Source organism: Eriocheir sinensis, unplaced genomic scaffold (assembly GCF_024679095.1).
Source record: "Eriocheir sinensis breed Jianghai 21 unplaced genomic scaffold, ASM2467909v1 Scaffold331, whole genome shotgun sequence".
NCBI classification, from domain to species: Eukaryota; Metazoa; Arthropoda; class Malacostraca; order Decapoda; family Varunidae; genus Eriocheir; species Eriocheir sinensis.
Genome location: NW_026111645.1, coordinates 124,180 through 143,270, shown reverse-complemented (window position 1 = coordinate 143,270; position 19,091 = coordinate 124,180). Strand labels below are relative to the sequence as shown.

The window sequence follows — 19,091 nt, the reverse complement described above, 5'->3', positions numbered from 1 at the left end:
GAAGGAGAAAGAAAAAAAAAGAATGAAAGAAAGAAAGTGAGAAAGAGAAAAAGAGGCGATACCAAAAAAAAGAAGAAGAAGCAACACAAGAAGGAAGATGACGTTTTAAAAGTCACCCATTTTCTACGGTCTAATTTTGGGGGTTTATATTATTTTCAGTAGTAACACACACACACACACACACACACACACACACACACACACACACACACACACACACACACACACACACACACACACACACAACTCCCCTCCTTCCCCCCTCCTCCCCTCCCCCCTCCTCCCATGGCACCTCACCTCAGCTTTCTTTTCAGAATAAATAAAAATAATGAAAGAGACGAGAAAGCAAATGAAATAAGAGAGAGAGAGAGAGAGAGAGAGAACCTCAGCCCCCATCCTTAAATGAGGTCTCTCTTCACTTCATCTGCACGCAAGATACCTTCCTTCCTCCTCCTCCTCCTCCTCCTCCTCTTATTCCTCCTCCTCCTCGGGCTGTTATTCACGGCTATTTGTAAAAGGAGCTTCGTTTCGCGCGACAAGATTTTGCTTTTTAAACGTAAGAGTGCAAATGCGGCGTCCGTAGGGTCATGAAAAGGGAAGGTGGAATTTTATCTTTTCTCTCTCTGGAGGGCGGCGGAGAGAGAAAGAGAATAAGAGTGAGAGTGCGAGGTGGAGGGTGGGAGATAGTAGGGAGGTGACTGTGGTGGTGGTGGTGGTGGTCGTGGAGAAGGAGGAAGAAAGGAAACGGATGCGTAAGGGGTTGAGGAAAAGGATAATGGTGGTAATAGTCGTAGAAATGGAGAAAGAAAAGGATGATGAAGGGGTTGAGGAGTGGGATAAGGTGGTAATGATGATGATGGGATTGGAGAATGAGAAAAAATAACAGGAGGGATGAGGAAGGGATAGTGATGATGGAGATGGAAATGGAGGAAGAAAAAGAAGATAAAAGAGTTGAGGAGTGGGGTAAGTTGGCAATGATGGTGATGGGAGTGAAGGATGAGAAGAAAAAAACAGGAGGGATGAGGATGGGATAGTGATGATGAAGATGGAAATGGAGGAAGAAAAAGAAGATGAAGGAGTTGAGGAGTGGGGTAAGGTGGTTATGATGGTGATGGGATTGGAGAATGAGAAAACAACAGGAGGGATGAGGAAGGGATAGTGATGATGGAGACGGAGGAAGAAAAGAATGGGAGATGTTGAGGATGCTGGTGAAGATGATGCAGATGAAGAAAGAGAAAGATGAGGAAAGGGAAGGATTGACGGAGACATGAGGGAAGAAGAAAGGGGGGCTGGTGTGTAGTGTAACCAGGTGTTAGGAGGAAAGTGAGAAGGTTGAAGAAACTAGCGACGATGAGTATGTGGAAGAGAGAAATCATACAGAGAAATTAAGAAAGAAATCCCATCAACGAAGGAGGAAAGAAAGAAAAGGAAATCAAGGTAGACATAATACAGCAAAAAAAAAAATGTAGTATAGGAAAGCCCAGAGAAGGAAGATGATGAAGAGGAGAAAAAGGAGACAATAATAATTAGAAGGGGAAAAGAGAAGGAGATAAAAGAGACCGCCAGTGAGGAGATGAAGGAGAGGGAGGAAGATAAGATGTAAGACAAGATAGAGGATGACTGTCGCTTCAAGAGTACAAATAAAGGGAACCAGGAAGGGAGGACAAAAGGGGCAAAAATGAATAAATATGCGCGCGATAAGGTTAATGGGAGAATAACACTAATTTATGGCTTATCAGGGAATGGATGGCTTCAAGGGGGGAATTTACATACGATCGGAATACATTATGATTCACGCGTGGTGGATATAAAGGTTTAGATTCTGAGGTGACTGGGAGGTTTTGGGGTTTGGTGTTGTTTGTTTATGTCGTCTATACTTTCCGTTCGGGTTGATGTGCTTATGTTTTGTGTGTGGGCTCGATTTTGTTTCTTAATTTCTTTTTATCTATCCCGTGTTCACTCCTCTCGCTTATCTGTTTTTCCTATCTCGCTTCTCTTTCCTTTCCTGTTGGTTTCTGATATTTTTCTTTACTTTGAGTTCTGATTTTTCTTCTCTTTATTTTGTTTCCTTATCTTTTATCTATCCCGTATTCATGTATTTCATTATCTTTTCATCTCCCTTCTGCTTTCTTTCCTCTTTCTCTATCCCGTATTCACTCATCTCTATATCTCTACTTTCCATTTATTCATTTTCTTCTCTCCTGTCTATCTTTTCCCACTCCTTTCCCTCATTTTCCTTCCTCCCCATCTTTAAACCGTCTTATTATTCCCTTTTCCTCATTTTCTTCCCCTTATTCCCTTTATTCCTTCCCTTTTACTCTCTCCCATTTCCGTTTTATTCACATTCTACTCCTTTATCTCATTCACTCCTCTCCCTCTCTTTACTTCCCATCTCTAAACTGTTTCATGATTCCCTTTCTCTCTATATCTTCCCTTCACTCCTTCTATTCCTTCTCTTTATACTCTCGCATCTTCGTTTTCTTACATTTTTCCCTCTTTGCTACGCCTTCCTCTTTAAACTCTCATATTCCCAATTCTCTTTTTCCTCATTACCTTCCCTTAACTCTCTATTCCATTTCTTTTCCTATTTCCTTTTCCTTTATTCTCACTCGACTCATCCATTTCACTCTTTCCTCCTTCCTTCTCTTTCCTTCCTTTCGTTAGTCTCTGTTATTATTGTTGTACCCATCATCTTCCCTTCAATTTCAACTCTCTTTCCTTCTCCTTTATTCTCCCGTTTCTCTTCATCATTCACTCCTCTTCCTCTCTTTACCTTTCCTCTTTAGCCAACGTTATACCCCTCGTCCCCATCATCCTCCTCTCACCACCTATTTTCTTCCATTTATCTCTCTCTCTCCCCTTTCTTTCTTCTCGTATTCTACTCTCTTCGACGTTCGTTATTCCTTCTATCTTTTCCTCCCTTCGTTTCTCCTCGTCTCACCCTTTTCCTCTCTTTCCTGTCCCCTACCTACTGTTTTTTGTCTTTCTCTTTCTCTCTCCCCTTCTCCAGCTCGTGTCTTCTACCTCAAACACATTCCTCCTTCCTCCCATCTTTCCCTCTTCCCCTCTCTCCTTCATCGTTCCCTCTTCCTTCCCGCCCAGATATAGGGAGAGGATGTCAATGTAGATGAGAGAGGAGGAGATGGAGGGAAAAGGGAGAGTCGGGAAGATAAAGGAGAAGGAAGAGGAAGAGGAGGAGACAAGGAGGAAAGCACGCAGAATAACCGAGAAAACTGAGGAGCCAAAAAAATATTACAGAGGGACATAAAAAATAAAGGAAGATTCATAGGAAAACTGGAAAAATATGAAGGTAGAGAAAAGGAAAAGCGTAGAGAGAGACTATAGAAGAGGAAAGATTGTCACACCTGAGAAAGAAGATGAAAAAATAGAAGATTAAGAAAGACAGTAAGAGGAAGAGAAGAGGAACACAGAGAGAGGGTAGTTGCTAAGTTAGATGATGATGATGATGATGAGGAGGAGGAGGAGGAGGAGGAGGAGCACTGAGGCCACGCGCTTCTTTACCTTTACCTGCCTATTCTACTCTCCCTTCCTCCTCTATACCAAACATTTTTCACACCAGGTAAATTCTTCATATATTCATCGTTCGAATATTTAAAAGTTATCTCAAAATCATCGTTTGGGTAAATTCTAAAGTCATCTCGTCTTTATCCTTAGTTGTATCTGTCCTTCCATCATGGCGCCGCGAGGAAGACTGTCAGACTGCTACGTGGCGGCTGGCAGCGATAGACCCCGCGTACTAATATATCAGGAATGTAGTTGTTTAAAATCAGAAAATACAAATATTGCGCCATTATTTAAGAGAAGATGGCGCCACTATAAACACTTACCTGCGCCATGACGGGCGGGCCGGCGACCATCCAGGCCCCTCAAGCAAGCCTACCGGCGCAATAGGCGTAGACGTAAAATAAGAAAAAAAAACTTTATTATAGAGAAGAAAATAACGTAGAACTCGTAAAGACCGTTTTATGTCCGAAATCGTAATGATCCATGCGCGTTCTGGATATTACTGGCTTAGGAACTAGTTTGTAATGTGCATTGCAAGGCACCTATCAGGCTCAGTCTGTCTATAGAGGAGCTCGTGAAACAAGAACAATAGACTTAGAAAAATCGTGAGGCCAGCGTGGAAAAATAAACCCCTTGTGACATAACCACGCTTGTCCGCCTGTCAAAACCCCGTCGTACGTGCTAGTAATGTTGTAATTACCACCACACCGTGCCCTTAATGCGGACCCGGTAGGAGCCGCGTTCCTACGACTATCCAAATGCAGTCATGAAGGAAGGCGTTGCAAAGATTTTTTCATTAACTAATCCAAGAGTGGTATCAGAATAAGTGGGTAAAGTTTGAGTGAGTTGTTTTGCTAGTGGGCATGTTAGTGCATATGAGAAGAGCTGAAGGATGAGAATAATGTGGAGTGTGTGTGTTTAAAGTGAATGGTTGGAGTATATACAAGTGTACATGAGAACAGAGTGTATGTTTATAAGTGTATGTATATATCATTATCCCACCCGGGCAATCAAGCCAAGGTCTGCATCCCACCCGGGCAATCAAGCCAAGGTCTGCATCCCACCCGGGCAATCAAGCCAAGGTCTGCATCCCACCCGGGCAATCAAGCCAAGGTCTGCATCCCCCCCGGGCGATTAAGCCAAGGTCCGCAATCATTATCCCACCCGGGCGATTAAGCCAAGGTCCGCATCCCACCCGGGCGATTAAGCCAAGGTCCGCATCCCACCCAGGCAATCAAGCCAAGGTCCGCATCCCACCAGCGCAATTAAGCCAAGGTCGGCAATCATTATCCCACCCGGGCAATTAAGCCAAGGTCCGCAATCATTATCCCACACATGCAATAATTATTAAGCCAAGGTCCGCATCCCACCCAGGCAATTAAGCCGAGGTCCGCATCCCACCCGGGCAATTAAGCCAAGGTCCGCAATCATTATCCCACCCGTGCAATTAAGCCATGGTCCGCATCCCACCCAGGCGATTAAGCCAAGGTCAGTAATCATTATCCCACCCGGGCGATTAAGCCAAGGTCCGCATCCCACCCGGGCGATTAAGCCAAGGTCAGCAATCATTATCCCACCCGGGCGATTAAGCCAAGGTCCGCATCCAACCCGGGCGATTAAGCCAAGGTCACCAGTCATTATCCCACCCGGGCGATAAAGCCAATGTCAGCATCCCACCCTGGCGATTAAGCCAAGGTCCGCATCCCACCCGGGCGATTAAGCCAAGGTCAGCATCCTACCCGGGCGATTAAGCAAAGGTACACAATCATTATCTCACCCGGGCGATTAAGCAAAGGTTCACAATCATTATCTCACCCGGGCGATCAAGCCAAGGTCCGCATCCCACCCGGGCGATTAAGCCAAGGTCTGCATCCCAACCGGGCGATTAAGCCAAGGTCAGCAGTCATTATCCCACCCGGGCGATTAAGCCAAGGTCCGCATCCCATCCGGGCGATTTAGCCAAGGTCCGAATCCAACCACGGCAAATAAGCAAAGGTCTGCATCCCACACGGGAGATTAAGCCAAGGTCCAATGGTTATCACACCCGGGCGATCAAGCCAAGGTCCGCATCCCACCCAGGAGATTATGCCAAGGTCAGTATCCCACCCGGGCGATTAAGCCAAGGTCCGCAATTATTATCCCACCTGGGCGATCAAGCCAAGGTCCACATCCCACCCGGGCGATTAAGCCAAGGTCAGCAATCATTATCCCACCCGGGCAATCAAGCCAAGGTACGCATCCCACCCGGGCGATTAAGCCAAGATCAGCAATTATTATCCCACCCTGGCAATCAAGCCAAGGTCCACATCCCACCCAGGAGATTATGCCAAGGTCCGTATCCCACCCGGGCGATTAAGCCAAGGTCAGCAATTATTATCCCACCCTGGCAATCAAGCCAAGGTCCGCATCCCACAAGAGCTATCAAGCCAAGGGCCACATCCCACCCCGGCAATCAAGCTAAGGTCCGCATCCCACCAGAGCAATCAAGCCAAGGGCCACATCCCACCCCGGCAATCAAGCAAAGGTCCGGATCCCACCCGAGCAATCAAGCCAAGGTCAACATCCCACCCGGGCAATAAAGCAAAGGTCCGGATCCCACCCGAGCTATCAAGCCAAGGGCCACATCCCACCCCGTCAATCAAGCTAAGGTCCGCATCCCACCAGAGCAATCAAGCCAAGGGCCATATCCCACCCCGGATATCAAGCTAAGGTCCGCATCCCACCCGGGCAATCAAGCCAAGGTCAACATCCCACCCGGGCGATTAAGCCAAGGTCCGCATCCCACCCAGGCAATCAAGCCAAGGTCCGCATCCCACCAGCGCAATTAAGCCAAGGTCGGCAATCATTATCCCACCCGGGCAATTAAGCCAAGGTCCGCAATCATTATCCCACACATGCAATAATTATTAAGCCAAGGTCCGCATCCCACCCGGGCAATTAAGCCGAGGTCCGCATCCCACCCGGGCAATTAAGCCAAGGTCCGCAATCATTATCCCACCCGTGCAATTAAGCCATGGTCCGCATCCCACCCAGGCGATTAAGCCAAGGTCAGTAATCATTATCCCACCCGGGCGATTAAGCCAAGGTCCGCATCCCACCCGGGCGATTAAGCCAAGGTCAGCAATCATTATCCCACCCGGGCGATTAAGCCAAGGTCCGCATCCAACCCGGGCGATTAAGCCAAGGTCACCAGTCATTATCCCACCCGGGCGATTAAGCCAAGGTCTGCATCCCACCCTGGCGATTAAGCCAAGGTCCGCATCCCACCCGGGCGATTAAGCCAAGGTCAGCATCCTACCCGGGCGATTAAGCAAAGGTACACAATCATTATCTCACCCGGGCGATTAAGCAAAGGTTCACAATCATTATCTCACCCGGGCGATCAAGCCAAGGTCCGCATCCCACCCGGGCGATTAAGCCAAGGTCTGCATCCCAACCGGGCGATTAAGCCAAGGTCAGCAGTCATTATCCCACCCGGGCGATTAAGCCAAGGTCCGCATCCCATCCGGGCGATTTAGCCAAGGTCCGAATCCCACCCGGGCAATTAAGCCAAGGTCTGCATCCCACCCGGGCGATTAAGCCAAGGTCCGCAATGGTTATCCCACCCGGGCGATCAAGCCAAGGTCCGCATCCCACCCAGGAGATTATGCCAAGGTCAGTATCCCACCCGGGCGATTAAGCCAAGGTCCGCAATTATTATCCCACCTGGGCGATCAAGCCAATGTCCACATCCCACCCGGGCGATTAAGCCAAGGTCAGCAATTATTATCCCACCCGGGCAATCAAGCCAAGGTCCGCATCCCACCCGGGCGATTAAGCCAAGTTCAGCACTGATTATCCCACCCTGGCTATCAAGCCAAGGTCCTCATCCCACCCGGGAGATTATGCCAAGGTCCGTATCCCACCCGGGCGATTAAGCCAAGGTCAGCAATTATTATCCCACCCTGGCAATCAAGCCAAGGTCCGCATCCCACCCGAGCTATCAAGCCAAGGGCCACATCCCACCCCGGCAATCAAGCTAAGGTCCGCATCCCACCAGAGCAATCAAGGGCCACATCCCACCCGGCAATCAAGCAAGGTCCGGATCCCACCCGACCTATCAATCCAAGTGCCACATCCCACCACGGCAATCAAGCCAAGGTCCGCATCCCACCCGAGCTATCAAGCCAAGGGCCACATCCCACCCCGTCAATCAAGCTAAGGTCCGCATCCCACCAGAGCAATCAAGCCAAGGGCCATATCCCACCCCGGATATCAAGCTAAGGTCCGCATCCCACCCGGGCAATCAAGCCAAGGTCAACATCCCACCCGGGCAATCAAGCCAAGGTCAGCGATCATTATCCCACCCGGGCAGTTAAGCCAAGGTCAGCATCCCACCCGGACAGTCAAGCCAAGGTCAGCAACCCTCCCAATTCCTCCGGGCTTGGGACCGGCTCTTAGTTGGGCTGGCTTGCCCCCCAAGAGGCTGGGTTAACAGTTTTGTTACCCCTTTCTTCACCTCTTTCTACGTACAACAACTTTTGTTTTCACAGTCTCCGTAAAAGATGCAGTGGAAGGTTCACGGCACCTTCAGTTGTCTTTCAACAACTGTAATTTCTTGTTTCTTTACTAACTTCATCTGTTTCGTTAATGACTTCCCTTTCCAACGTCTCCGCCTTCTTTTTTGAGGGTATTTGTGTTTCTTCCTCAAAGTGTGTCCGCGATTCGTCATCACTCAACTATACGTTGTTCTCCTTAGGATCATCATCAAGGTTACTGTAACGCATATATTGAGGGCATTTGGTGCTGGCAGCCTCTTCTGACCGCCTGCAAAGGCCGGGGACCTCCTCGGGGCCCCTCAGTAACTCCGTCTCTGCCGTGAGGGGGCCTAATGCTTCCCCCTCGGCCCCCGCCCCCGGCCCTAGCAGGAAGACTGTTTGGCTCTTCACAAAATGCCAAGACGAAGATAAAGTTAATATATTTTTTAAGTGTATTGATGCTGATGAAACCGAGTTTATCAATTCTAGGATGGAAAACCGGATAGACTCCCGACCGTGGATTCAGCATCGAAAACCTGTTCTTGCGAAACCATCCGGCAGAGATCGTTTCTTTATAGGAGGGAATGTCTAATAACAGGCAAACACACACACACACACACACACACACACACACACACACACACACACACACACACACACACACACACACACACACACACACACACACACACACACACACACACACACACACACATGCGTGTACACTTATGAAAGAAATTTCAAAAAAGAGAAAATAGTGTAATGAGAGAAAGAGGAGAAAGAATTAAGAAAGATACAATGATGTGAACAAAGAAAGGAGAGAGAGAGAGAGAGAGAGACACGTACACAAAGAAAAAAAAATATTATGGAGAAGAAAATAAAGTAGAACTCGTAAAGATCGTTTTATGTCCGAAATCGTAATGATCCATGCGCGTTCTGAATATTACTGGCTTAGGAACTAGTTTGTAATGTGCACTGCAAGGCACCTATCAGGCTCAGTCTGTCTGTAGAGGCGCTCGTGAAACAATAACAATGGACTTAGAAAAAATCGTGAGGCCAGCGTGGAAAAATAAACCACTTGTGACATAACCACGCCTGTCCGCCTGTCAAAACCCCGTCGTACGTGCTAGTAATGTTGTAATTACCACCACACCGTGCCCTTAATGCGGACCCGGTAGGAGCCGCTGTTCCTAAGATTATCCAAATGCAGTCATGAAGGAAGGCGTTGCAAAGATTTTTTCATTAACTAATCCAAGAGTGGTATCAGAATAAGTGGGTAAAGTTTGAGTGAGTTGTTTTGCTAGTGGGCATGTTAGTGCATATGAGAAGAGCTGAAGGATGAGTATAATGTGGAGTGTGTGTGTTTAAAGTGAATGGTTTGAGTATATACAAGTGTACATGAGAACAGAGTGTATGTTTATAAGTATATGTATATATCATTATCCCACCCGGGCAATCAAGCCAAGGTCTGCATCCCACCCGGGCAATCAAGCCAAGGTCTGCATCCCACCCGGGCAATCAAGCCAAGGTCTGCATCCCACCCGGGCGATTAAGCCAAGGTCCGCATCCCACCCGGGCAATTAAGCCGAGGTCCGCATCCCACCCGGGCAATTAAGCCAAGGTCCGCAATCATTATCCCACCCGTGCAATTAAGCCAAGGTCCGCATCCCACCCAGGCGATTAAGCCAAGGTCAGCAGTCATTATCCCACCCGGGCGATTAAGCCAAGGTCCGCATCCCACCCGGGCGATTAAGCCAAGGTCAGCAATCATTATCCCACCCGGGCGATTAAGCCAAGGTCCGCATCCAACCCGGGCGATTAAGCCAAGGTCACCAGTCATTATCCCACCCGGGCGATTAAGCCAAGGTCTGCATCCCACCCGGGCGATTAAGCCAAGGTCCGCATCCCACCCGGGCGATTAAGCCAAGGTCAGCATCCTACCCGGGCGATTAAGCAAAGGTACACAATCATTATCTCACCCGGGCGATTAAGCAAAGGTTCACAATCATTATCTCACCCGGGCGATCAAGCCAAGGTCCGCATCCCACCCGGGCGATTAAGCCAAGGTCTGCATCCCAACCGGGCTATTAAGCCAAGGTCAGCAGTCATTATCCCACCCGGGCGATTAAGCCAAGGTCCGCATCCCATCCGGGCGATTTAGCCAAGGTCCGAATCCCACCCGGGCAATTAAGCCAAGGTCTGCATCCCACCCGGGCGATTAAGCCAAGGTCCGCAATGGTTATCCCACCCGGGCGATCAAGCCAAGGTCCGCATCCCACCCAGGAGATTATGCCAAGGTCAGTATCCCACCCGGGCGATTAAGCCAAGGTCCGCAATTATTATCCCACCTGGGCGATCAAGACAAGGTCAACATCCCACCCGGGCGATTAAGCCAAGGTCAGCAATCATTATCCCACCCGGGCAATCAAGCCAAGGTCCGCATCCCACCCGGGCGATTAAGCCAAGATCAGCAATTATTATCCCACCCTGGCAATCAAGCCAAGGTCCACATCCCACCCAGGAGATTATGCCAAGGTCCGTATCCCACCCGGGCGATTAAGCCAAGGTCAGCAATTATTATCCCACCCTGGCAATCAAGCCAAGGTCCGCATCCCACCCGAGCAATCAAGCCAAAGGGCCACATCCCACCCGGCAATCAAGCTAAGGTCCGCATCCCACCAGAGCAATCAAGCCAAGGGCCACATCCCACCCGGTTATCAAGCAAGGTCCGGATCCCACCGAGCTATCAAGCCAAGGGCCACATCCCACCCGTCAATCAAGCTAAGGTCCGCATCCCACCAGAGCAATCAAGCCAAGGCCATATCCACCCGGATATCAAGCCAAGGTCCGCATCCCACCCGGGCAATCAAGCCAAGGTCAACATCCCACCCGGGCAATCAAGCCAAGGTCAGCGATCATTATCCCACCCGGGCAGTTAAGCCAAGGTCAGCATCCCACCCGGACAGTCAAGCCAGGGTCAGCAACCCTCCCCATTCCTCCGGGCTTGGGACCGGCTCTTAGTTGGGCTGGCTTGCCCCCCAAGAGGCTGGGTTAACAGTTTTGTTCCCCCTTTCTTCACCTCTTTCTACGTACAACAACTTTTGTTTTCACAGTCTCCGTAAAAGATGCAGTGGAAGGTTCACGGCACCTTCAGTTGTCTTTCAACAACTGTAATTTCTTGTTTCTTTACTAACTTCATCTGTTTCGTTAATGACTTCCCTTTCCAACGTCTCCGCCTTCTTTTTTGAGGGTATTTGTGTTTCTTCCTCAAAGTGTGTCCGCGATTCGTCATCACTCAACTATACGTTGTTCTCCTTAGGATCATCATCAAGGTTACTGTAACGCATATATTGAGGGCATTTGGTGCTGGCAGCCTCTTCTGACCGCCTGCAAAGGCCGGGGACCTCCTCGGGGCCCCTCAGTAACTCCGTCTCTGCCGTGAGGGGGCCTAATGCTTCCCCCTCGGCCCCCGCCCCCGGCCCTAGCAGGAAGACTGTTTGGCTCTTCACAAAATGCCAAGACGAAGATAAAGTTAATATATTTTTTAAGTGTATTGATGCTGATGAAACCGAGTTTATCAATTCTAGGATGGAAAACCGGATAGACTCCCGACCGTGGATTCAGCATCGAAAACCTGTTCTTGCGAAACCATCCGGCAGAGATCGTTTCTTTATAGGAGGGAATGTCTAATAAAGAGAAACTGTACTGCGCAGATCACAATAACCAGGCAAACACACACACACACACACACACACACACACACACACACACACACACACACACACACACACACACACACACACACACACACATGCGTGTACACTTATGAAAGAAATTTCAAAAAAGAGAAAATAGTGTAAGGAGAGAAAGAGGGAGAAAGAATTAAGAAAGATACAATGATGTGAACAAAAGAAAGGAGAGAGAGAGAGAGAGAGAGAGAGAGAGAGAGAGAGAGAGAGAGAGAGAGAGAGAGAGAGACGTAAAAAAAGAAAAAAAAATATTATGGAGAAGAAAATAAAGTAAAACTCGTAAAGATCGTTTTATGTCCGAAATCGTAATGATCCATGCGCGTTCTGAATATTACTGGCTTAGGAACTAGTTTGTAATGTGCACTGCAAGGCACCTATCAGGCTCAGTCTGTCTGTAGAGGCGCTCGTGAAACAATAACAATGGACTTAGAAAAAATCGTGAGGCCAGCGTGGAAAAATAAACCACTTGTGACATAACCACGCCTGTCCGCCTGTCAAAACCCCGTCGTACGTGCTAGTAATGTTGTAATTACCACCACACCGTGCCCTTAATGCGGACCCGGTAGGAGCCGCTGTTCCTAAGATTATCCAAATGCAGTCATGAAGGAAGGCGTTGCAAAGATTTTTTCATTAACTAATCCAAGAGTGGTATCAGAATAAGTGGGTAAAGTTTGAGTGAGTTGTTTTGCTAGTGGGCATGTTAGTGCATATGAGAAGAGCTGAAGGATGAGTATAATGTGGAGTGTGTGTGTTTAAAGTGAATGGTTTGAGTATATACAAGTGTACATGAGAACAGAGTGTATGTTTATAAGTATATGTATATATCATTATCCCACCCAGGCAATCAAGCCAAGGTCTGCATCCCACCCGGGCAATCAAGCCAAGGTCTGCATCCCACCCGGGCAATCAAGCCAAGGTCTGCATCCCACCCGGGCGATTAAGCCAAGGTCCGCATCCCACCCGGGCAATTAAGCCGAGGTCCGCATCCCACCCGGGCAATTAAGCCAAGGTCCGCAATCATTATCCCACCCGTGCAATTAAGCCAAGGTCCGCATCCCACCCAGGCGATTAAGCCAAGGTCAGCAATCATTATCCCACCCGGGCGATTAAGCCAAGGTCCGCATCCCACCCGGGCGATTAAGCCAAGGTCAGCAATCATTATCCCACCCGGGCGATTAAGCCAAGGTCCGCATCCAACCCGGGCGATTAAGCCAAGGTCACCAGTCATTATCCCACCCGGGCGATTAAGCCAAGGTCTGCATCCCACCCGGGCGATTAAGCCAAGGTCCGCATCCCACCCGGGCGATTAAGCCAAGGTCAGCATCCTACCCGGGCGATTAAGCAAAGGTACACAATCATTATCTCACCCGGGCGATTAAGCAAAGGTTCATAATCATTATCTCACCCGGGCGATCAAGCCAAGGTCCGCATCCCACCCGGGCGATTAAGCCAAGGTCTGCATCCCAACCGGGCTATTAAGCCAAGGTCAGCAGTCATTATCCCACCCGGGCGATTAAGCCAAGGTCCGCATCCCATCCGGGCGATTTAGCCAAGGTCCGAATCCCACCCGGGCAATTAAGCCAAGGTCTGCATCCCACCCGGGCGATTAAGCCAAGGTCCGCAATGGTTATCCCACCCGGGCGATCAAGCCAAGGTCCGCATCCCACCCAGGAGATTATGCCAAGGTCAGTATCCCACCCGGGCGATTAAGCCAAGGTCCGCAATTATTATCCCACCTGGGCGATCAAGACAAGGTCAACATCCCACCCGGGCGATTAAGCCAAGGTCAGCAATCATTATCCCACCCGGGCAATCAAGCCAAGGTCCGCATCCCACCCGGGCGATTAAGCCAAGATCAGCAATTATTATCCCACCCTGGCAATCAAGCCAAGGTCCACATCCCACCCAGGAGATTATGCCAAGGTCCGTATCCCACCCGGGCGATTAAGCCAAGGTCAGCAATTATTATCCCACCCTGGCAATCAAGCCAAGGTCCGCATCCCACCCGAGCTATCAAGCCAAGGGCCACATCCCACCCCGGCAATCAAGCTAAGGTCCGCATCCCACCAGAGCAATCAAGCCAAGGGCCACATCCCACCCCGGTTATCAAGCAAAGGTCCGGATCCCACCCGAGCTATCAAGCCAAGGGCCACATCCCACCCCGTCAATCAAGCTAAGGTCCGCATCCCACCAGAGCAATCAAACCAAGGGCCATATCCCACCCCGGATATCAAGCTAAGGTCTGCATCCCACCCGGGCAATCAAGCCAAGGTCAACATCCCACCCGGGCAATCAAGCCAAGGTCAGCGATCATTATCCCACCCGGGCAGTTAAGCCAAGGTCAGCATCCCACCCGGACAGTCAAGCCAGGGTCAGCAACCCTCCCCATTCCTCCGGGCTTGGGACCGGCTCTTAGTTGGGCTGGCTTGCCCCCCAAGAGGCTGGGTTAACAGTTTTGTTCCCCCTTTCTTCACCTCTTTCTACGTACAACAACTTTTGTTTTCACAGTCTCCGTAAAAGATGCAGTGGAAGGTTCACGGCACCTTCAGTTGTCTTTCAACAACTGTAATTTCTTGTTTCTTTACTAACTTCATCTGTTTCGTTAATGACTTCCCTTTCCAACGTCTCCGCCTTCTTTTTTGAGGGTATTTGTGTTTCTTCCTCAAAGTGTGTCCGCGATTCGTCATCACTCAACTATACGTTGTTCTCCTTAGGATCATCATCAAGGTTACTGTAACGCATATATTGAGGGCATTTGGTGCTGGCAGCCTCTTCTGACCGCCTGCAAAGGCCGGGGACCTCCTCAGGCCCCTCAGTAACTCCGTCTCTGCCGTGAGGGGGCCTAATGCTTCCCCCTCGGCCCCCGCCCCCGGCCCTAGCAGGAAGACTGTTTGGCTCTTCACAAAATGCCAAGACGAAGATAAAGTTAATATATTTTTTAAGTGTATTGATGCTGATGAAACCGAGTTTATCAATTCTAGGATGGAAAACCGGATAGACTCCCGACCGTGGATTCAGCATCGAAAACCTGTTCTTGCGAAACCATCCGGCAGAGATCGTTTCTTTATAGGAGGGAATGTCTAATAAAGAGAAACTGTACTGCGCAGATCACAATAACCAGGCAAACACACACACACACACACACACACACACACACACACACACACACACACACACACACTCACTCACACACTCACACACACACACACACACACACACACACACACACATGCGTGTACACTTATGAAAGAAATTTCAAAAAAGAGAAAATAGTGTAAGGAGAGAAAGAGGGAGAAAGAATTAAGAAAGATACAATGATGTGAACAAAAGAAAGGAGAGAGAGAGAGAGAGAGAGAGAGAGAGAGAGAACTCGAGAGAGAGAGAGAGAGAGAGAGAGAGAGAGAGAGAGAGAGTAAAGATCGTTTTATGTCCGAAATCGTAATGATCCATGCGCGTTCTGAATATTACTGGCTTAGGAACTAGTTTGTAATGTGCACTGCAAGGCACCTATCAGGCTCAGTCTGTCTGTAGAGGCGCTCGAGAAACAATAACAATGGACTTAGAAAAAATCGTGAGGCCAGCGTGGAAAAATAAACCACTTGTGACATAACCACGCCTGTCCGCCTGTCAAAACCCCGTCGTACGTGCTAGTAATGTTGTAATTACCACCACACCGTGCCCTTAATGCGGACCCGGTAGGAGCCGCGTTCCTACGACTATCCAAATGCAGTCATGAAGGAAGGCGTTGCAAAGATTTTTTCATTAACTAATCCAAGAGTGGTATCAGAATAAGTGGGTAAAGTTTGAGTGAGTTGTTTTGCTAGTGGGCATGTTAGTGCATATGAGAAGAGCTGAAGGATGAGTATAATGTGGAGTGTGTGTGTTTAAAGTGAATGGTTTGAGTATATACAAGTGTACATGAGAACAGAGTGTATGTTTATAAGTATATGTATATATCATTATCCCACCCGGGCAATCAAGCCAAGGTCTGCATCCCACCCGGGCAATCAAGCCAAGGTCTGCATCCCACCCGGGCAATCAAGCCAAGGTCTGCATCCCACCCGGGCGATTAAGCCAAGGTCCGCAATCATTATCCCACCCGGGCGATTAAGCCAAGGTCAGCAATCATTATCCCACCCGGGCGATTAAGCCAAGGTCCGCATCCCACCCAGGCAATCAAGCCAAGGTCCGCATCCCACCCGGGCAATTAAGCCAAGGTCCGCAGTCATTATCCCACCCGGGCAATTAAGCCAAGGTCCGCAATCATTATCCCACCCGGGTAATTAAGCCAAGGTCCGCATCCCACCCGGGCAATTAAGCCGAGGTCCGCATCCCACCCGGGCAATTAAGCCAAGGTCCGCAATCATTATCCCACCCGGGTAATTAAGCCAAGGTCCGCATCCCACCCGGGCGATTAAGCCAAGGTCAGCAATCATTATCCCACACGGGCAATTAAGCCAAGGTCCACATCCCACCCGGGCGATTAAGCCAAGGTCCGCATCCCACCCGGGCGATTAAGCCAAGGTCACCAGTCATTATCCCACCCGGGCGATTAAGCCAAGGTCCGCATCCCACCCGGGCGATTAAGCCAAGGTCAGCATCCTACCCAGGCGATTAAGCCAAGGTCCGCAATTATTATCCCACCCGGGCGATTAAGCCAAGGTCCGCATCCCACCCGGGCGATTAAGCCAAGGTCTGCATCCCACCCGGGCGATTAAGCAAAGGGCCGCAATCATTATCCCACCCGGGCGATTAAGCCAAGGTCCGCATCCCACCCGGGCGATTAAGCCAAGGTCTGCATCCCACCCGGGCGATTAAGCCAAGGTCCGCAATCATTATCCCACTCGGGCGATCAAGCCAAGGTCCGCATCCCACCGGGCGATTAAGCCAAGGTCTGCATCCCACCCGGGCGATTAAGCCAAGGTCAGCAGTCATTATCCCACCCGGGCGATTAAGCCAAGGTCCGCATCCCACCCGGGCGATTAAGCCAAGGTCCGCATCCCACCCGGGCGATTAAGCCAAGGTCCGCATCCCACCCGGGCGATTAAGCCAAGGTCTGCATCACACCCGGGCGATTAAGCCAAGGTCTGCAATGATTATCCCACCCGGGCGATCAAGCCAAGGTCCGCATCCCACCCGGGCAATCAAGCCAAGGTCCGCATCCCACCCGGGCGATTAAGCCAAGGTCAGCAATCATTATCCCACCCGGGCAATCAAGCCAAGGTCCGTATACCACCCGGGCGATTAAGCCAAGGTCAACAATCATTATCCCACCCTGGCAATCAAGCCAAGGTCCGGATCCCACCCGAGCTATCAAGTCAAGGGCCACATCCCACCCCGGCAATCAAGCTAAGGACCGCATCCCACCAGAGCAATCAAGCCAAGGGCCACATCCCACCCCGGCAATCAAGCTAAGGACCGCATCCCACCCGAGCTATCAAGTCAAGGGCCACATCCCACCCCGGCAATCAAGCTAAGGTCCGCATCCCACCAGAGCATTCACGCCAAGGGCCACATCCCACCCCGGCAATCAAGCTAAGGTCCGCATCCCACCAGAGCAATCAAGCCAAGGGCCACATCCCACCCCGGCAATCAAGCAAAGGTCCGGATCCCACCCGAGCTATGAAGCCAAGGGCCACATCCCACCCCGGCAATCAAGCAAGGTCCGGATCCCACCCGAGCTATCAAGCCAAGGGCCACATCCCACCCCGGCAATCAAGCTAAGGTCCGCATCCCACCAGAGCAATCAAGCCAAGGGCCACATCCCACCCCGGCAATCAAGCTAAGGTCCGCATCCCACCAGAGCAATCAAGCCAAGGGCCATATCCCACCCTTGCAATCAAGCTAAGGTCCGCATCCCACCCGGGCAATCAAGCCAAGGTCAACATCCCACCCGGGCAATCAAGCCAAGGTCAGCGATCATTATCCCACCCGGGCAGTTAAGCCAAGGTCAGCATCCCACCCGGACAGTCAAGCCAGGGTCAGCAACCCTCCCCATTCCTCCGGGCTTGGGACCGGCTCTTAGTTGGGCTGGCTTGCCCCCCAAGAGGCTGGGTTAACAGTTTTGTTCCCCCTTTCTTCACCTCTTTCTACGTACAACAACTTTTGTTTTCACAGTCTCCGTAAAAGTTGCAGTGGAAGGTTCACAGCACCTTCAGTTGTCTTTCAACAACTGTAATTTCTTGTTTCTTTACTAACTTCATCTGTTTCGTTAATGACTTCCCTTTCCAACGTCTCCGCCTTCTTTTTTGAGGGTAATTGTGTTTCTTCCTCAAAGTGTGGCCGCGATTCGTCATCACTCAACTATACGTTGTTCTCCTTAGGATCGTCATCAAGGTTATTGTAACGCATATATTAAGGGCATTTGGTGTTGGCGGCCTCTTCTGACCGCCTGCAGGGGCCGGGGACCTCCTCGGGGCCCCTCAGTAACTCCGTCTCTGCCGTGAGGGGGCCTAATGCTTCCCCCTCGGCCCCCGCCCCCGGCCCTAGCAGGAAGACTGTTTGGCAAAATGCCAAGACGAAGATAAAGTTAATATATTTTTTAAGTGTATTGATGCTGATGAAACCGAGTTTATCAATTCTAGGATGGAAAACCGGATAGACTCCCGACCGTGGATTCAGCATCGAAAACCTGTTCTTGCGAAACCATCCGGCAGAGACCGTTTCTTTATAGGAGGGAATGTCTAATAAAGAGAAACTGTACTGCGCAGATAAAAATAACCAGGCAAACACACACACACACACACACACACACACACACACACACACACACACACACACGTGCGTGTACACTTATGAAAGAAATTTGATTAAAAGAGAAAATAGTGTAAGAAGAGAAAGAGAGAGAAAGAATTAAAAAAGATACAATGATGTGAACAAAAGAAAGGAGAGAGAGAGATATATATTACCGCCACGAACAATGAAGACTTTTCCTCGCAATTTTCAGGAAGACTTTATGATTGCAGTGACTAAGCATTTATTTAAACGTATCTTTATTACTCATTTCAGAAGCATCCACGCAATATGACTTGACCGAGCACTGAGTACACACAATCATCACTGTTTGGATATATCATGTGCTCGATTATCATTACCATTCACAGTATTAAAAAGGAAAAGACTTCCAATTATTATCATTTCCTCCTGCGATTGTGTTCCTTCCTCGCCCTCCCTTTATCAGCGAATGTTTACGCCATCACCATCAGTTAGTATCATGCGTCGAGTGGCTGCTGGAAAGTATTGGAGAAGGTAAACACAATCCTGAACACTCGATATTGTGTTGACATTAGACACTCCCACG

At 49.6% G+C, this 19,091-nt stretch overlaps 1 long non-coding RNA gene across 2 annotated transcripts; it reads left to right on the top strand.

The window, feature by feature from the left end:
* Positions 1-5,777: 5,777 nt before the first annotated feature.
* LOC126991755 (uncharacterized) lies at positions 5,778-18,269 on the top strand. Of its 2 annotated transcripts, none has more exons than XR_007745811.1 (4): positions 5,778-6,049; positions 6,112-6,266; positions 10,919-11,374; positions 18,128-18,269. It is a non-coding gene; the product is annotated as an uncharacterized LOC126991755 (long non-coding RNA). The 2 variants fall into 2 exon arrangements; XR_007745810.1 differs by lacking the exon at positions 10,919-11,374 and adding an exon at positions 14,063-14,518 and having other exon boundaries at positions 5,781-6,049.
* The last annotated feature ends 822 nt before the right edge of the window (positions 18,270-19,091 follow it).